Raw genomic sequence first — 18,399 nt, 5'->3', positions numbered from 1 at the left:
TACATCATCCTTGGGATAGCTCAGAGTCCTTAGTAGGGATTGAGTGGGATCTCTGAAGAGTTAGGCTTGATGTGAATCTTCCACATATGGGAATCAGGAGCTGGGAGCCTTTCAGAAGCATCTGGACTTACCTGTTCATATCATTCCTGGAAGTCAAAGAGTTTATATCATTATTTTTTTTTTATTCCAAAGCCAAGTGATGGGCAGGGCACAGTTGTTTTGCTGAGATCTCATAGCCTTATTCTTTTTGTCAAGAAGAAAATGGTCCTAAGGAAGAATGGAAAGACAAGTATTGAGTCCTCGCCTCAGAGTAAATTCCACCATGCTCTGGATGCCTATAGTGCAGTTTTTGTCTGATACTGATATCTGGGAGAGAGAAGTGTTTCTAGTTGAGTCTTCATCATCTCAGTCTTTCCATTAGTATTACTCTGACTATCATTCCATGAAAATGACTTTTACATTTCTGAGTCAATAGCTGTGAATACTTCGCAGTGTTCTTTTCTTAAATTTCTTTATTTCTTTTTATTTTTTTAGCAAATTTTATTCCTGTTTTAATTGGGTATTTCTATATTTACATTTCAAATGTTATTTCCTTTCCCTATTACCTGCACATATGATCCCTAACCGGCCCCACTCCTCTTTTTCTATAACTCCCCTACTGTCCGTTTTCAATTCACTGATTTGCCTCTAGAATTCACTTCTTTATTTGATATGCTCTAGCTGTGTCTCACAGGAAAGATCTCTATACAGTCCCTGGCACAATGCACTTCTTAGCTCCATCAATCTTATCTAGTTTTGGTGACTGATGTGTATATATTTTTGCCACATGTACGGCCTGCTCTGAATGGGATTTCCTCAGTCTCTGCTCGAAATTCATAGATATTATTGTGTCCACCTTTTGAAAAGGATTAAAGCATGCACATTTTGTGTATCATTTTATTGAGCTTCCAGTTGTCTGTGAACTGCATCTTTGGTAATTTTAGCTTTTGTGCCAATATCCACTTTTGGTGATTTCATAAAATGTGTGATTTCATACCATTTTGTGATTGGGTAACCTCAATCATTATGGTATCTTCTAGATCATCCCATTTGTCTTTGGCTTTCTTGAGATAATTGGTTTTAAGAGTTGAGTAGTACACAATTGTTTAGATGTACTACATTTTCTGTATTCATTCCTCTGATGAATGCCATTACGGATTCTTCTAGCTCTTGGGTATTATACATAAGGCAGCTCCCAGAAATGAACCCACACACCTATGGGCACTTTACTTTTGACAAAGGAGCCAAAACCATTCAATGGAAAAAAGAGCATTTTCAGGAAATGGTGCTGGTTCAACTGGAGGTCAGCATGTAGAAGAGTGCAAATCGTTCCATGCTTATCACCGTGTGCAACGCTTAAGTCCAAGTGGATTAAGGACCTCCAAATCAAACCAGATACAGTCAAACTAATAGAAGAAAAACTAGGCCAGCATCTCAAACACATGGGCACTGGAAAAAATTTCCTGAACAAAACACCAATGGTTTATGCTCTAAGATCAAGAATTGACAAATGGGGTCTCATAAAACTGCAAAGCTTCTGGAAGGGAAAGGACACTGTGGTTAGGATAAAATGGCAACCAAGAGATTGGGAAAAGATATTTACCAATCCAACAACAGATAGAGGGCTTATATTAAAAAGATGCAAAAAACCCAAGAAGTTAGACAAATAACCCTATTAAAAAATGGGGTTCAGAACTAAACAAAGAATTCACAGCTGAGGAATGCCGAATGGCTGAGAAACACCTAAAGAAATGTTCAACATCTTAAGTCATAAGGGAAATGCAAATCAAAACAACCCTGAGATTTCACCTCACACCAGTGAGAATAGCTAAGATCAAAAACTCAGGTAAAAATAGATGCTGGCGAGGATGTGGAGAAAGAGGAACACTCCTCCACTATTGGTGGGAGTGCAAACTGGTACAACCATTCTGGAAATCAGTCTGGAGATTCCTAGGAAAATTTCACATTGAACTACCTGAGGATCCAGCTGTACCACTCTTCGGCATATACCCAAAAGATGCCCCAACATATAAAAAAGACACGTGCTCCACTATGTTCATCACCCCCTTATTTATAATAGCCAGAAGCTGGAGAGAACCCAGATGCCCTTCAACAGAGGAATGGATACAGAAAATGTGGTACATTTACTCAATGGAGTATTACTCAGATGTCAAAAACAATGCCTTTATGAAATTCATAGACAAATGGTTGGAGCTTGAAAACATCATCCTGAGTGAGGTAACCGAATCACATAAAAACACACATGGCATGCACATGATAAGTGGCTATTAGCAAAACTGCTTGAATTACCCTAGATGCATAGAACACATGGAACACAAGATGGATGATCAAAATGCGAATGCTACACTCCTTCTTTAAAAGGTGAATAAGAATACCCTTGGCAGGGAATAGAGAGGAAAAGATTAAAACAGACACAGGAGGAACACCCATTCAGAGCCTGCCCTACATGTGGCCCTTACATATACAGCTACCCAATTATACAAGATGGATGAAGCAAAGAAGTGCAGGCCGACAGGAGGCGGATGTAGATCGCTCCTGAGAGACACAGCCAGAATACAGCAAATACAGAGGAGAATGTCAGCAGCAAACCACTGAACTGAGAATAGGATACCCGTTGAAGGAATCAGAGAAAGAACTGGAAGAGCTTGAAGGGGCTCGAGACCCCAAAAGTACAACAATGCCAAGCAACCAGAGCTTCCAGGGACTAAGCCACTACCTAAAGACTATACATGGACTGACCCTGGACTCTGACCCCATAGGTAGCAATGAATATCCTAGTAAGAGCACCAGTGGAAGGGGAAGCCCTGGGTCCTGCTAAGACTGAACCCCCAGTGAATATGATTGTTGTGGGGAGGGCGGCAATGGGGTGAGGATGGAGAGTGGAACACCCATATAGAAGGGGAGGGGAGGAGTTAGGTGAATGTTGGCCCGGAAACCAGGAAAGGGAATAACACTGGAAATGTAAATAAGAAATACTCAAGTTAATAAAAAAAAAGAAAAGAAAAGAAATGGCATGCTAAAAAAAAGAAGTTAAAAACATATATGATATTTTTTAAAAGGCATTTTTTTCCATCCACTCTATGTTGGGAAGCCAAATAAGCAGGTTTTTCTTTGTTTTTATTTTGATAACTGTCACTGAATCTCCTTTGTCAAATAAATAAGTTTATTTTTCTTCTGCTTGCATCCTGTCTGACCTTCCGATTGCTTTTAGCAACAGACCTCAGAACAGATGAAGCTAACGGGGGTAGAGACATTACAGTTGTTGTCCTGCTTTGTACCCGAGGCTGTCAGAAAGTGTTCAGTAGTTTAAGGTGCTAAGTCCTGGAATGGCTTGTTGTATAACATATAGCTTTAAGTCTTGTTAGGATAAAAGTCTTCAAGAGCTTGGTAGGACTTACTTGTAAAGTATATACTAATAAGTATTAATAAAAATAGTAAAAATAGCAATAAACAATAATAAGAATAGGTGACTGGGATTTTTAATGAAAGGAATAATGGCAATTTTATTGACCAAACTTTTAAGATAGAAAAGGTTTCTTAAACATTCTGCAGAGGAAGACAAAATTCTCAAAGGAGCATGCTGAATGTGGTAGTTTAATGTCTTTTCCTAGCAAGAATTCATAGGCAAATAAAAGCTAAGGAAAGAACTGTTGAGTGTGATTTTATGCAGAAAAGGAGTAAACCTGCATGTTTTTCACATGGAAGGATGGGCTGTGTCATATGCCATCATTGCTTATACATGGGAAGTATAGCCTCAGCTTTCAAATGTAGTTGTGTGACTTGATATGGATGGTAAATGCTGAAGGATGTGATAGGTTGTTGAGTCCAGGACAATGATGTAAGGGATAACACAGGGGTCATGCATTTTTTTCCTTCTTGTCTCACTCTTCTGTTGTTACAATTGCCATGAATGATCTCATCATTCAGGGGACTGGAGTGAACAAAATGATTTTGAGGAGCATGGGAGCAGATTCTTCAAAGATCATGTAGAATATGAAAGCTGAATGCTGATATCTAATGCTATCAGATTTGTGAATTTGCTTCTTTGTTGTCATTGTAGACAACATAAACAATGTGGATGTACCAAAAGTGAAATAATAATAGAACATGTATATGTTAATATTATGAATATTTCATATCATTTATTTTCTCCCCCTCCATCACTTTTTACAATAAACTAAATGTACTCAAAAAAAAAAAAAAAAAAGAAGAAGAAGAAAGCCATCAGCGGTAAGCGGAAGTGTAAATCTGAATAATAATAAAGTCCGTTAAAACAAACATGAAAAGGGCTAGAAGAGAGCAAGCAACCCATGGAGAAAGACCAATATACCTCTTGAAAATAAAGTGAACATTGGAAAATAAGTGCTGTAATTGGAAGTAAAAGGTACAGAAAGTCCTACAGTTAGGACAGTGATGGCACCCAGGCTACTGTACTCCAAGAATCTATAGTAAAACCTAAAATTGTGACAAAGCAATTGATTTCATAATGGTCACTGGATCTACATATTCAGTCTTCAATAATGTACTGTGACAATTCCCTGATCAAAAGGTACCATTCACGGTAGCAAAAGGAAAACTCCCTTAATGTCTCTGAAGCAGCAAACATGCCATTGACATAGGCAAGGGGATAATAACTCACCTGTTATTAATCATGTCTCATTGCCCCCCTTCTTCCTGTTTCCTTCTGGCAAGAGGCCTCTTGCATAAATAGAAAGCAACCATCATCTTTTTGAAAAATTAGACACAGTTCGACTTACATATACTAACAAAGTTAACCTTTTTTCTGTTTACCAAAAGAATATCTTCTTTGTGAAAGTCCTGAACCGTATTAAAAAGATAGTTGGACTAAAACTCACACTTGTAGTTTCAGATTAGTAGTGAAGAATCCTAGGTATATTGGGATAATCTATCTTCCCAGACCTGTCCCTAAAACATAATCCCATAATTATTCAACTAACCAGATCATTTGTGCATATGTAGATTAAATAATGCACACTCTGGAAGCAAAGGGAGAGATACAGTCTATATTACCAACTGAAAGAGATGGGCATCCTGATATCCTCACAGTCTCACTGGAGTTGTTGTCATTACTTGAGAAGAAACTGGGCTATTTATCATATGAACTATCCAAGATATGAGGGACTGGCAATAGAGGGTAGAGACTACCAACCCCATAGTTCCGATCTCATATACACTCAGAAGTCTGAATCTCCAGTAAAGTATGTAGATTTTCTTGTTCTTGGAAGATGTATTCTTCAGGTGCTTTTTGCAAAGGAGATAAAATTAACATTTGAATGACCATTTCAGAATGAGTTAAAGTGGGCAAATACCTTAGACCCTATTCTTTCATGGATTTCAAAATTCTTCAGTCCTGTCTGTTGATGGCCTCAGAAGTTTCACATGTTGACACCCTTACAACAGAGAGATAACCTCCTCCTCTCTCCTGAAGCTCAAAATAATTGAACAAGGGACACTGAGGCACTGGTCCAAGAGTTATAATCACTTAGCTAGCAAGGGTGAGCTAGGAATGTTCACATTTCTATATTAGGAGGACAACAATATTGGCAAAAATCTGGGGGAGGCAAAAGGAACCTGTATCATAGAATGGTTGATGTAATCCCACTGTTCTCAACTCCGGAGGTACTAGACAGGTTTGAGAGATTATTTGTGTGTGTGGGTATTGCTCTGCCTGGATACCAGGGTTTTGGAGAAACAGCAAATCCTAGATACCCCAGAACACATGGGGATACTAGAACCTAATCTGCATGGAGACAGATGGTATGGAGTTTGATACTTGATAGTTCATTGTGGTTTAACTCCTAGAATTTCAAGGTTCCTCAGAATGTTTCCATCTTTTTTTTTTCACGAAACACATGAAAAGACACTGCATGAAGGATTTACATGAACATTTTAGGGCCGTGAAAACACCTTGTGTGCATCTCTCTAAACAACTGGACCTTGTAGCCTCAGGAATGATCACTTGTCTAAAGGCTATATTAGCTGCCCCTCTTCTGTGAAAGAAGCAAGGTAGTTAATTCTGTGTCAGCATTTTATACTCCTATCAGACAAGAGAGTTGAAGCCTTTCTACAAGGAACACCACAATCTGGCTTCTATTATTTTTCTCATCTATATTAACTTGATTATTTCTTATTTACATTTCGATTGCTATTCCCCTTCCTGGTATCCGGGCTAACATCCCCCAACCCCTCCCCCTCCCTTTCTATATTTGTGTTCCCCTTGCCAACCTACCCCCAATTACCACCCTCCCCCCAAAATTAACATTCACTGGGGGTTCAGTCTTGGCAGGATCAAGGGCTTTCCCTTCCACTGGTGCTCTTACTAGGCTATTCATTGTACCTATGAGTTTGAAGCCAGGGTCAGTCCAAGTATAGTCTTTAGGTATTGGCTTAGTCCCTGGGAGCTCTAGTTGTTTGGCATTGTTGTTCATATGGGGTTTTGAGCCCATTCCAGCTCTTTCAGTGCTTTCTCTGATTCCTTCAACTGGGGCCCCGTTTTCAGTTCAGTGGTTTGCTGCTGGCAGTCACCTATGCATTTCCTGTATTCTGGCTGTGTCTCTCAGGAGAGATCTATATCCAGTTCCTGTCAGTCTGCACTTCTTTGCTGCTTCATCCATCTTATCTAGTTTGGTGGCTGTATATATATGGGCCACATGTGGGGCAGGCACTGAATGGGTGTTCCTTCTGCCCCTGTTTTAAAATTTGCCTCCCTATTTTCTCCCAAGTGTATTCATGAGACCCTGGCTTCTATATGTCCCTGTTGCACACTTACAGATACTATTCCTGCACCATCCTGGAGTGTAGTTAAGAAGACCCACTTGACATAAATCCTGTTACCCTGTTGTGTGGTGTAGACCCACAGATGCTCATCACTGACTGTCCAAGGTAACAACAATGGTCCAATTTATCTAGACAGACCTAATGGATTACTGCAAAACCCCATCCCAAGAAAGACTCTAATGCAATAGTCAGCACAGTTGGTAGTATTTTCATTAAACATTGAGCAAGGTATCGAGTAGCTTCAATAGTTACTGTTATTGAAATTATTTCACGGAAGCCTTAGGGCCAGGTACCTAGGCCCAGAGAAGAGAACTGATTTATCACTCTGACTCAGGATGTCAAATAAGGAAAGGGGAAACCTGTCATCTTGTACATCCACAGACATTATGCTTTGGATACTCCACATGTCTTTTATAATACAGAGACAAAATTGTCCTTTTTGCTGAGTAAAGGACATTAAGAATTTAGAGAAGGTCTTGGCTCTCCAAGAGAATATTTGGATTCCCCTATGATCTGCTAGGCTTACTACTATGGACATCAAAGAGATGTCTGCCTTGTGACTAAAGGTAACAAGATCACTGACCTGGATTCCCAACAAGTGTCCCTAAAACCCATGATCATACTGACCTGCTACCTGAGACTTCACAGTATAAATAAGATGTGAGCATGCAAAAGAATCAAATGGCTACCTTGAATCACAGGTTGGTAGTGAACAGGAGAAGGAAAGATCATTCTTTCAGAAACAATTGGCAGTTTTCTGGTAATTCAGCTTGACCAGGCTACCTGTCTTGGGTCCACAGAACTCTATGAATTGCCAGTAACAATGTATATTATAACTACCTACATTGAACGGCATGGCAGGATATGTCAAAGACAGACGTCAGGTTTATATTGTACATTAAATAATCTAGAACATTACAAAATTAATGTATATCATACATTAATATATATTCCCCTATCATATAAAAATGTAATTTAAATTAATGAATTAAGACATAAAACCCAACTTTAACTTCATTGCATATTAACATGAATATTCTCAAATACATTAAAATAATGATTTATGGACATATTTGTGTTATCAGACATACACCATAAAAGTCATAAACCTTTGTCTTCAATAATACTATTACCTACCCCAATTGGTTTCTATTTCTACCATTCTCTGCAAAATCAACAACCTGCCCACTAGTCCCCCTCTTCTCGCTCAGGGCCCATACAACATGGGGGTGAATAACGTGAAACTTTACCAGGCATCTGGTTCTTAATTCAGGGCCATTTACTGCTTTACCATCCATACATTCCCCTGAATAAGACATCTCTATGGTCTAATTAATGAATGATCATCACAACTGCGATGTCATACATTTAGTATTTTTTTTTCGGCTGCCTTCAGTCAACATACCTGCTCAAGATGTTTTGCAGGTAAGCCATGGCAGGTCTCAGTGACATCATCATTAGGACCTCCTGGAAAAATCTCTTGTATCCTGGAGGGCTCTAGCTTCTTCTGTGATGTTACAGGTGTTGTCGTGAAAGCAACTGCCTCTCAGATATTCATTCATTACCTCTAGGGTTTACTAAATGGCCTTTGATTCAGAGCAAACAGCCATTTGGGAGGGAGAAGAAAGAGGATGAAGATATCAGAGATGGGGAGAAGAAGCTGGCCTTCTACCTTGGTATAAAAAAAATGAAGAAATATCTTGTCCATGGTAAAGCTCAGTGAATCTTGTGTAGGGTTTAGTTGGTTTGATGAAAAGATAACATTGATCAGAGCCTTCCTCATATGGGAATCAGGAGCTGGGAGCCTCTCAGCAGCTGGACTTCCCTGCTTGTTATGGTTCCTGGATGTCAGAGAGTTTATAACATTAACTTGTTTATCCCAAATCTGAGTGTTGGGAAGGGTACAATAGTTTTCTTGAGAACTCATGGCTTTTGTTCTTTTTGCCCAGAAGAAAATGTCCTAAGGAATAATGGAAATATAAGCATTGTGTCCTAAGCTCGGTATAAAGTGCTCCATGCTTTGGATTCCTATAGTACAGTTTGTGTCTGACACTGATATCTGGGAGAGAGAAGTGCTTCTAGTTGAGACTTCACCATCTCAGTCTTTCACTAGTATTACTCTACTACCCTTCCCTGATAGTGATCCTCTAGATTTCCGAGTTAATGGATGTGATTATCTGGCAGTTCTCTTTTCTTCAATTTCTTCCATTTTTTTTTATTTTTTAGCAAATTTTATTGCTTTTTTAACTGGATGTTTCTATATTTACATTTAAAATGTTTTTTCCCTTTCCCAGTTTCCTGCCCATAAGATCCCTACCTGTTCCCTTCCCCTAATCCCCCTTAAGTCCTTCCTTTAATCCCCCTTAAGTCCACTTGGCATGCCCTTGAACTAGGAGAGAATCCTAGGGAGGACCAAGGGCTTCTCCTTCCATTGGTGCACAACAAGGCCATCCTCAGCCACATATGCAGTTGTAACCATAGATCTGTCAATGCACATTCTTTGAATATTGGTCTAGTACCAGAAAGATCTAGTTTTTTGGCATTGTTGTTTTCATGGTGTTGAAAGCACCTTCAGCTCTTGTAATCCTTTTTCAAAATCTTCCAACAAGAGGTCTGTTTTCAGTACACTGTTTGCCACTAGCATTCTTGTATATAGTTGACCGGCTCTAGATATGTCTTTCAGGAAATATCTACATCTGGTTCCTGGCAGAATGCACTTCTTAGCTTCATTAATCTTCTCTATTTTTGGTGGCATATATATATATATATATATATATATATATATATATATATATATACATATACATATACATATACACAAACACACTTTTGGTTTCTCCTACAACTATGAGGGTAGGTGGAATGTTAACATGGATTCTGCATAACTTTGTCAAGAATGTAGAATCCACAAATGACAATGCCAAATAGACTACCTCCTGTTCTTATGAACCTATTGAACTTGAGGTTTCACTGGACCTCAAGCCATTCCTCTCCCTGTACATCCTCCTGTATCTTATGTTTGGCCTGAAGTAAGATCATGGTAGAACATCCAAAACCCTCAAGTCTGGCCATGGGAACACAGGAAGATACATTTTTGAGAACTGATATCTAATGGGACTTCAGAACCACATTCTGTAGTCCATGTTGTCCTTTGCTTTACTGATGTCTGAAAAATTTTGGATAAAATGAGGATTTGGGAGTTTATCATTTGAAGTAGATACACAATTTTAAACTTATATTCACTCTAAAGCTGGGCCTTCTTTGAAGCCAAAATCATTGCAAAAAATTGAACTGGAAAACAGAATTTTTGAATACACATTCAGGAATATATGTAAAGTCCACTATCAAGGAATGTACAGTAAGAAAATGTAATACAATATTCTTTCAATTAAAGGTCTGTTGGGAGAATACTGCCCTTTGAGAAACAGAAAACCCCTAGGAAATTGAATTGTCTTTCACAGGAATGGTCCAGTGAATAAAATTATTATCCAGAAGATTCTCCTCCACTCCAAGTTCCTAGTTCTTTTCTACCCATGCCAAGCCCCTAACTAATTTTCACCATTCAGAGCATGTAACCACTAATGATGCAAAGAGAGGTCTCTTTCTTTATGGAGATGGAGTATGTAAAGATTTCCACTGTTTCAAACGACACACTCCTGGAAAAGACACCCTCTAATCTTGGCAATGTAAGGAAAGCTGCTCAGCAGTAGGCCATGGCAATTCTCAGTTACATCATAATTAGGCCCTCCCTGAAAAATCACTTGTGTCCTGGAGAGCCCTACCTTCTCCTGTGATGTCACAAGTTTTGTTGTGTCTGCAAATACCTCTCAGATATTCTTTCAATACCTATAGGGTTAACTAATTGGCCTCTAGTTCAGAGCAAACAGCAATTTGGGAATGAGAACAAAGAGGGTGAAGAGCTCAGCGATGGGGAGAACAAAGATGGCCTTCTGTCTTGGTAGAAAAAAAATGAAGAAATATGTCGACCCTGGAAAATTTCACTGAGTCTTTGGTAGGAGTTGAGTAGGTAAGTTGAAGAGATAGAATTGATCTGAGCCTTCCACATATGGGATCAGGTGTTCAGACTCGGTCAGAAGAATCTGGACTTCCCTGCTTCTAGTGATTCCTGTAAGTCAGGGAGTTTATATCATTAATATCTTTATAACAAAAGCCATTTGTTGGGAAGGGGGCTGTCCTTTTCCTTAGAGCTCATGGCTTTTATTTTTTTGCCCAAAAGAAAAAAGTCCTAAGGAAGAAGTGAAAGACAAATATTATGTCCTTACTCAGAATAAACTCCTCGATTATTTGGATAACCTTAGTTCAGTTTGTGTCTGATACTGGTATTTGGGAGTGAGACATGTTTCTAGTTCATCATATCAGTTTTTCAATAATATTTCTCTGACTCCTGATCGTGACCCCTTAGATTTCTCAGTCAATATGTGTTTAAATGGCAGTTTTCTTATCTTTAACTTATTTACTTTTTTTATTTTTTAGCATTTTTTTGCTTTATTAATTTGATTTGTCCATATTTACATTTCAAATATTTTTGCCTTTCCCTGTTTCCTGCCCATAAGATCCCTAACCGGTCCCCCTACCTTTTTTGTATAATCACTCTTACTGCATTTTGACATTCCCTTGAATTGGTAATAAAACCTCATTTAGACCAAGGGCATCTCCTTCCATTGGGGCCGAACAAAACCAGTCTCTGCTACATATGCAGTTCGAGCCATAGGGCTATCCATGTACAATCTTTCAATATCCATATAGTACCAGAAGACTCTGTTTCGTTGGCATTGATTTTCTTTATTTTTTTTGTTTGTTTGTTTATTTGTTTTGTGGTATTTATTTCCCTACTTTTCTTTCTTTTTTTTTATTAACTTGAGTATTTCTTATATACATTTCAAGTGTTATTCCCTTTCGCGGTTTCCGGGCAAAAGTCCCCCTCCCCCCGTCCCCTTCCTTATGGGTGCCCCCCTCCCTACCCTCCCCCCTTTGCCGCCCTCCTCCCATAGTCTAGTTCACTGGGGGTTGAGTCTTAGCAGGACCCAGGGCTTCCCCTTCCACTGGTGCTCTTACTAGGATATTCATTGCTACCTATGGGGTCAGAGTCTAGGGTCAGTCCATGTATAGTCTTTAGGTAGTGGCTTAGTCCCTGGAAGCTCTGGTTGCTTGACATTGTTGTACTTTTGGGGTCTCGAGCCCCTTCAAGCTCTTCCAGTTCTTTCTCTGATTCCTTCAATGGAGGACCTATTCTCAGTTCAGTGGTTTGCTGATGGCATTCGCCTCTGTATTTGCTGTATTCTGGCTGTGTCTCTCAGGAGCGATCTACATCCGGCTCCTGTCGGTCTGCACTTCTTTGCTTCATCCATCTTGTCTAATTGGGTGGCTGTATATGTATGGGCCACATGTGGGGCAGGCTCTAAATGGGTTTTCCTTAAGTCTCTGTTTTAATCTTTGTCTCTCCCTTCCCTGCCAAGGGTATTCTTTTTCCTCATTTAAAGAAGGAGTGAAGCATTCACATTTTGATCATCCGTCTTGAGTTTCATTTGTTCTAGGGATCTAGGGTAATTCAAGCATTTGGGCTAATAGCCACTTATCAATGAGTGCATACCATGTATGTCTTTCTGTGATTGGTTTAGCTCACTCAGGATGATATTTTCCAGTTCCAACCATTTGCCTACGAATTTCATAAACTCGTTGTTTTTGATAGCTGAGTAATATTCCATTGTGTAGATGTACCACATTTTCTGTATCCATTCCTCTGTTGAAGGGCATCTGGGTTCTTTCCATTTTCTGGCTATTATAAATAAGGCTGCGATGAACATAGTGGAGCACGTGTCTCTTTTATATGTTGAGGCATCTTTTGGGTATATGCCCAAGAGAGGTATAGCTGGATCCTCAGGCAGTTCAATGTCCAATTTTCTGAGGAACCTCCAGACTGATTTCCAGAATGGTTTTACCAGTCTGCAATCCCACCAATAATGGAGGAGTGTTCCTCTTTCTCCACATCCTCGCCAGCATCTGCTGTCACCTGAGTTTTTGATCTTAGCCATTCTCACTGGTGTGAGGTGAAATCTCAGGGTTGTTTGATTTGCATTTCCCTTATGACTAAAGATGTTGAACATTTCTTTAGGTGTTTCTCAGCCATTCGGCATTCCTCCGCTGTGAATTCTTTGTTTAACTCTGAACCCCATTTTTAATAGGGTTATTTGTTTCCCTGCGGTCTAACTTCTTGAGTTCTTTGTATATTTTGGATATAAGGCCTCTATCTATTGTAGGATTGGTAAAGATCTTTTCCCAATCTGTTGGTTGCCGTTTTGTCCTAACCACAGTGTCCTTTGCCTTACAGAAGCTTTGCAGTTTTATGAGATCCCATTTGTCGATTCTTGATCTTGGAGCATAAGCCATTGGTGTTTTGTTCAGGAAATTTTTTCCAGTGCCCATGTGTTCCAGAGGTTTCCCTAGTTTTTCTTCTATTAGTTTGAGTGTGTCTGCTTTGATGTGGAGGTCCTTGATCCACTTGGACTTAAGCTTTGTACAGGGTGATAAGCATGGATCAATCTGCATTCTTCTACATGTTGCCCTCCAGTTGATCCAGCACCATTTGATGAAAATGCTATCTTTTTTCCATTTGATCTTTTGGCTCCTTTGTCAAAAATCAAGTGACCATAGGTGTGTGGGTTCCTTTCTGGGTCTTCAATTCTATTCCATTGGTCTATCTGTCTGTCTCTGTACCAATACCATGCAGTTTTTATCACTATTGCTCTGTAATACTGCTTGAGTTCAGGGATAGTGATTCCCCCTGAAGTCCTTTTATTGTTGAGGATAGCTTTAGCTATCCTGGGTTTTTTGTTATTCCAGATGAATTTGCAAATTGTTCTGTCTAATTCTTTGAAGAATTGGATTGGTATTTTGATGGGGATTGTATTGAATCTGTAGATTGCTTTTGGTAAAATGGCCATTTTTACCATATTAATCCTGCCAATCCATGAGCATGGGAGATCTTTCCATCTTCTGAGGTCTTCTTCAATTTCTTTCCTCAGTGTCTTGAAGTTCTTATTGTACAGATCTTTTACTTGCTTGGTTATAGTCACACCGAGGTACTTTATATTATTTGGGTCTATTATGAAGGGTGTCGTTTCCCTAATTTCTTTCTCGGCTTGTTTCTCTTTTGTATAGAGGAAGGCAACTGATTTATTTGAGTTAATTTTATACCCAGCCACTTTGCTGAAGTTGTTTATCAGCTTTAGTAGTTCTCTGGTGGAACTTTTGGGATCACTTAAATATACTATCATGTCATCTGCAAATAGTGATATTTTGACCTCTTCTTTTCCGATCTGTATCCCTTTGATCTCCTTTTGTTGTCTGATTGCTCTGGCTAGAACTTCAAGAACTATATTGAATAAGTAGGGAGAGAGTGGGCAGCCTTGTCTAGTCCCTGATTTTAGTGGGATTGCTTCAAGTTTCTCTCCATTTAGTTTAATGTTAGCAACTGGTTTGCTGTATATGGCTTTTACTATGTTTAGGTATGGGCCTTGAATTCCTATTCTTTCCAGGACTTTTATCATGAAGGGGTGTTGAATTTTGTCAAATGCTTTCTCAGCATCTAATGAAATGATCATGTGGTTCTGTTCTTTCAGTTTGTTTATATAATGGATCACGTTGACGGTTTTCCATATATTAAACCATCCCTGCATGCCTGGGATGAAGCCTACTTGATCATGGTGGATGATTGTTTTGATGTGCTCTTGAATTCGGTTTGCCAGAATTTTATTGAGTATTTTTGCGTCGATATTCATAACGGAAATTGGTCTGAAGTTCTCTTTCTTTGTTGTGTCTTTGTGTGGTTTAGGTATAAGAGTAATTGTGGCTTCATAGAAGGAATTCGGTAGGGCTCCATCTGTTTCAATTTTGTGGAATATTTTGGATAATATTGGTATGAGGTCTTCTATGAAGGTTTGATAGAATTCTGCACTAAACCCGTCTGGACCTGGGCTCTTTTTGGTTGGGAGACCTTTAATGACTGCTTCTATTTCCTTAGGAGTTATGGGGTTGTTTAACTGGTTTATCTGTTCCTGATTTAACTTCGATACCTGGTATCTGTCTAGGAAATTGTCCATTTCCTGAAGATTTTCAAATTTTGTTGAATATAGGTTTTTATAGTAAGATCTGATGATTTTTTGAATTTCCTCCGAATCTGTAGTTATGTCTCCCTTTTCATTTCTGATTTTGTTAATTTGGACACACTCTCTGTGTCCTCTCGTTAGTCTGGCTAAGGGTTTATCTATCTTGTTGATTTTCTCAAAGAACCAACTTTTGGTTCTGTTGATTCTTTCTATGGTCCTTTTTGTTTCTACTTGGTTGATTTCAGCTCTGAGTTTGATTGTTTCCTGCCTTCTACTCCTCCTGGGTGTATTTGCTTCTTTTTGTTCTAGAGCTTTTAGGTGTGCTGTCAAGCTGCTGACATATGCTCTTTCCTGTTTCTTTCTGCAGGCACTGAGCGCTATGAGTTTTCCTCTTAGCACAGCTTTCATTGTGTCCCATAAGTTTGAGTATGTTGTATCTTCATTTTCATTAAATTCTAAAAAGTTTTTAATTTCTTTCTTTATTTCTTCCTTGACCAGGTTATCATTGAGTAGAGCATTGTTCAATTTCCACGTATATGTGGGCATTCTTCCCTTATTGTTATTGAAGACCAGTTTTAGGCCGTGGTGGTCCGATAGCACGCATGGGATTATTTCTATCTTTCTGTACCTGTTGAGGCCCGTTTTTTGACCAATTATATGGTCAATTTTGGAGAAAGTACCATGAGGAGCTGAGAAGAAGGTATATCCTTTTGCTGTAGGATAGAATGTTCTATAAATATCCGTTAAGTCCATTTGGCTCATGACTTCTCTTAGTCTGTCTACATCACTGTTTAATTTCTGTTTCCATGATCTGTCCATTGATGAGAGTGGGGTGTTGAAATCTCCCACTATTATTGTGTGAGGTGCAATGTGTGTTTTGAGCTTTAGTAAGGTTTCTTTTACATATGTAGGTGCCCTTGTATTTGGGGCATAGATATTTAGGATTGAGAGTTCATCTTGGTTGATTTTTCCTTTGATGAATATGAAGTGTCCTTCCTTATCTTTTTTGATGACTTTTAGTTGGAAATTGATTTTATTTGATATTAGAATGGCTACTCCAGCTTGCTTATTCTGACCATTTGCTTGGAAAGTTGTTTTCCAGCCTTTCACTCTGAGGTAGTGTCTGTGTTTGTCTCTGAGGTGTGTTTCCTGTAGGCAGCAGAATGCAGGGTCCTCGTTGCGTATCCAGTTTGTTAATCTATGTCTTTTTATTGGGGAGTTGAGGCCATTGATATTGAGAGATATTAAGGAATAGTGCTTATTGCTTCCCGTTATATTCATATTTGATGTGAGGTTATGTTTGTGTGCTTTCATTCTCTTTGTTTTGTTGCCAAGACGATGAGTTTCTTGCTTCTTCTAGGTTATAGCTTGCCTCCTTATGTTGGGCTTTACCATTTATTATCCTTTGTAGTGGTGGATTTGTAGAAAGATATTGTGTAAATTTGGTTTTGTCATGGAATATCTTGGTTTCTCCATCAATGTTAATTGAGAGTTTTGCTGGATACAGTAATCTGGGCTGGCATTTGTGTTCTCTTAGGGTCTGTATAACATCAGTCCAGGATCTTCTGGCCTTCATAGTTTCTGGCGAGAAGTCTGGTGTGATTCTCATAGGTCTCACTTTATATGTTACTTGACATTTTTCCCTTACTGCTTTTAATATTCTTTCTTTATTTTGTGCGTTTGGTGTTTTGACAATTATGTGACGGGAGGTGTTTCTTTTCTGGTCCAATCTATTTGGAGTTCTGTAGGCTTCTTGTATGCCTATGGGTATCTCTTTTTTTAGGTTAGGGAAGTTTTCTTCTATGATTTTGTTGAAGATATTTACTGGTCCTTTGAGCTGGGAGTCTTCACTCTCTTCTATACCTATTATCCTTAGGTTTGATCTTCTCATTGAGTTCTGGATTTCCTGTATGTTTTGGACCAGTAGCTTTTTCCGCTTTACATTATCTTTGACAGTTGAGTCAATGATTTCTATGGAATCTTCTGCTCCTGACATTCTCTCTTCCATCTCTTGTATTCTGTTGGTGAAGCTTGTATCTACACCTCCTTGTCTCTTCTTTTGGTTTTCTATATCCAGGGTTTTTTCCATGTGTTCTTTCTTGATTGCTTCTATTTCCATTTTTAATTCCTTCAACTGTTTGATTGTGTTTTCCTGGAACTCTTTCAGGGATTTTTGTGACTCCTCTCTATGGGCTTCTACTTGTTTATTTATGTTTTCCTGGAATTCTTTCAGGGATTTTTGTGATTCCTTTCTGTAGGCTTCTACTTGTTTATTAATGTTTTCCTGTGTTTCTCTAAGGGAGTTCTTCACGTCTTTCTTGATGTCCTCCAGCATCATGATCAAATATGATTTTGAAACTAGATCTTGCTTTTCTGGTGTGTTTGGATTTTCCATGTTTGTTTTGGTGGGAGAATTGGACTCCGATGATGGCATGTAGTCTTGGTTTCTGTTGCTTGGGTTCCTGCGCTTTCCTCTCGGCATCAGATGATCTCTAGTGTTACTTTGTTCTGCTATTTCTGACAGTGGCTAGACTGTCCTATAAGCCTGTGTGTCAGGAGTGCTGTAGATCTGTTTTCCTCTCTTTCAGTCAGTTATGGTGACAGAGTGTTCTACTTTCGGGCGTGTAGTTTTTCCTCTCTACAGGTCTTCAGCTGTTCCTGTGGGCCTGTGTCTTGAGTTTACCAGGCAGGTCATTTGCAGCAGAAAATTGGTCTTACCTGTGGTCCTGAGGCTCAATTTCGCTCACGGGGTGCTGCCCATGGGCTCTCTGTGGCAGCAGCAACCAGGAAGATCTGCGCGACCCTTTCCGGGAGCTTCAGTGCATCAGGGTTCCATATGGCCTTTGGTTTTTTCCTCTGGCTTCCGAGATGTATGTGCAGAGAGCAGTGTTTTATGGTTTCCCAGGCGTGTCTGCCTCTCTGAAGGCTTAGCTCTCCCTCCAACGGGTTTTGGGTGCAGAGAACTGTTTATCCAGTCTGTATCCTTCAGGGTCCGGCGGTGTCTCAGGCAGGGGTCCTGCCGCTCCTGGGCCCTCCCTCACGGGAGCTCAGAGGCCTTATACAGTTTCCTCTTGGGCCAGGGATGTGGGCATGGGTGGGCAGGTGGTCTCTTCCGCTCTGCAGTCTCAGGAGTGCCCACCTGACCAGGCGGTTGGGTCTCTCTCTCATGGGGTCTGGGAGCAGAGTCACAATTACATTCTTACACAAACACACACACACACACACACACACATGCATACATTCTCATAATTACATACTTACACAGACATCAATACTTACATATGCATATGGAGCAAAAGACAAAGGACCAGTACAGAAAGATGAACTCCTATCTTTATTACAGGGAGAAAGAAATCGCTTCTACCCTTTTAATGCTAAGTGATTTAAACCCAAGTTTGTAAAAGAAAAGGCCTGT

General features: G+C 39.5%; 1 long non-coding RNA gene across 11 annotated transcripts in view; it reads right to left on the bottom strand.

Annotated features, from left to right (window-relative positions):
• Positions 1-18,399, bottom strand: part of LOC120099701 (uncharacterized) — a 67,072-nt gene that overhangs the window by 10,615 nt on the left and 38,058 nt on the right. For 9 of the 11 annotated variants that reach the window (XR_010062362.1, XR_010062359.1, XR_010062358.1 and 6 more), the window contains 2 exons: positions 8,264-8,444; positions 132-267 (listed from right to left, as the gene is read on the bottom strand). This is a non-coding gene — a long non-coding RNA (uncharacterized LOC120099701). Of the gene's footprint in view, positions 1-131; positions 268-8,263; positions 8,445-16,734; positions 18,158-18,399 lie in introns of those variants that run through there. The other 2 variants (XR_010062363.1, XR_010062365.1) reach the window with 2 other exon arrangements.

This window comes from Rattus norvegicus (assembly GCF_036323735.1).
Source record: "Rattus norvegicus strain BN/NHsdMcwi chromosome Y unlocalized genomic scaffold, GRCr8 chrY_unlocalized_30, whole genome shotgun sequence".
NCBI classification, from domain to species: Eukaryota; Metazoa; Chordata; class Mammalia; order Rodentia; family Muridae; genus Rattus; species Rattus norvegicus.
This window is presented reverse-complemented; position numbering and strand designations above follow the sequence as displayed.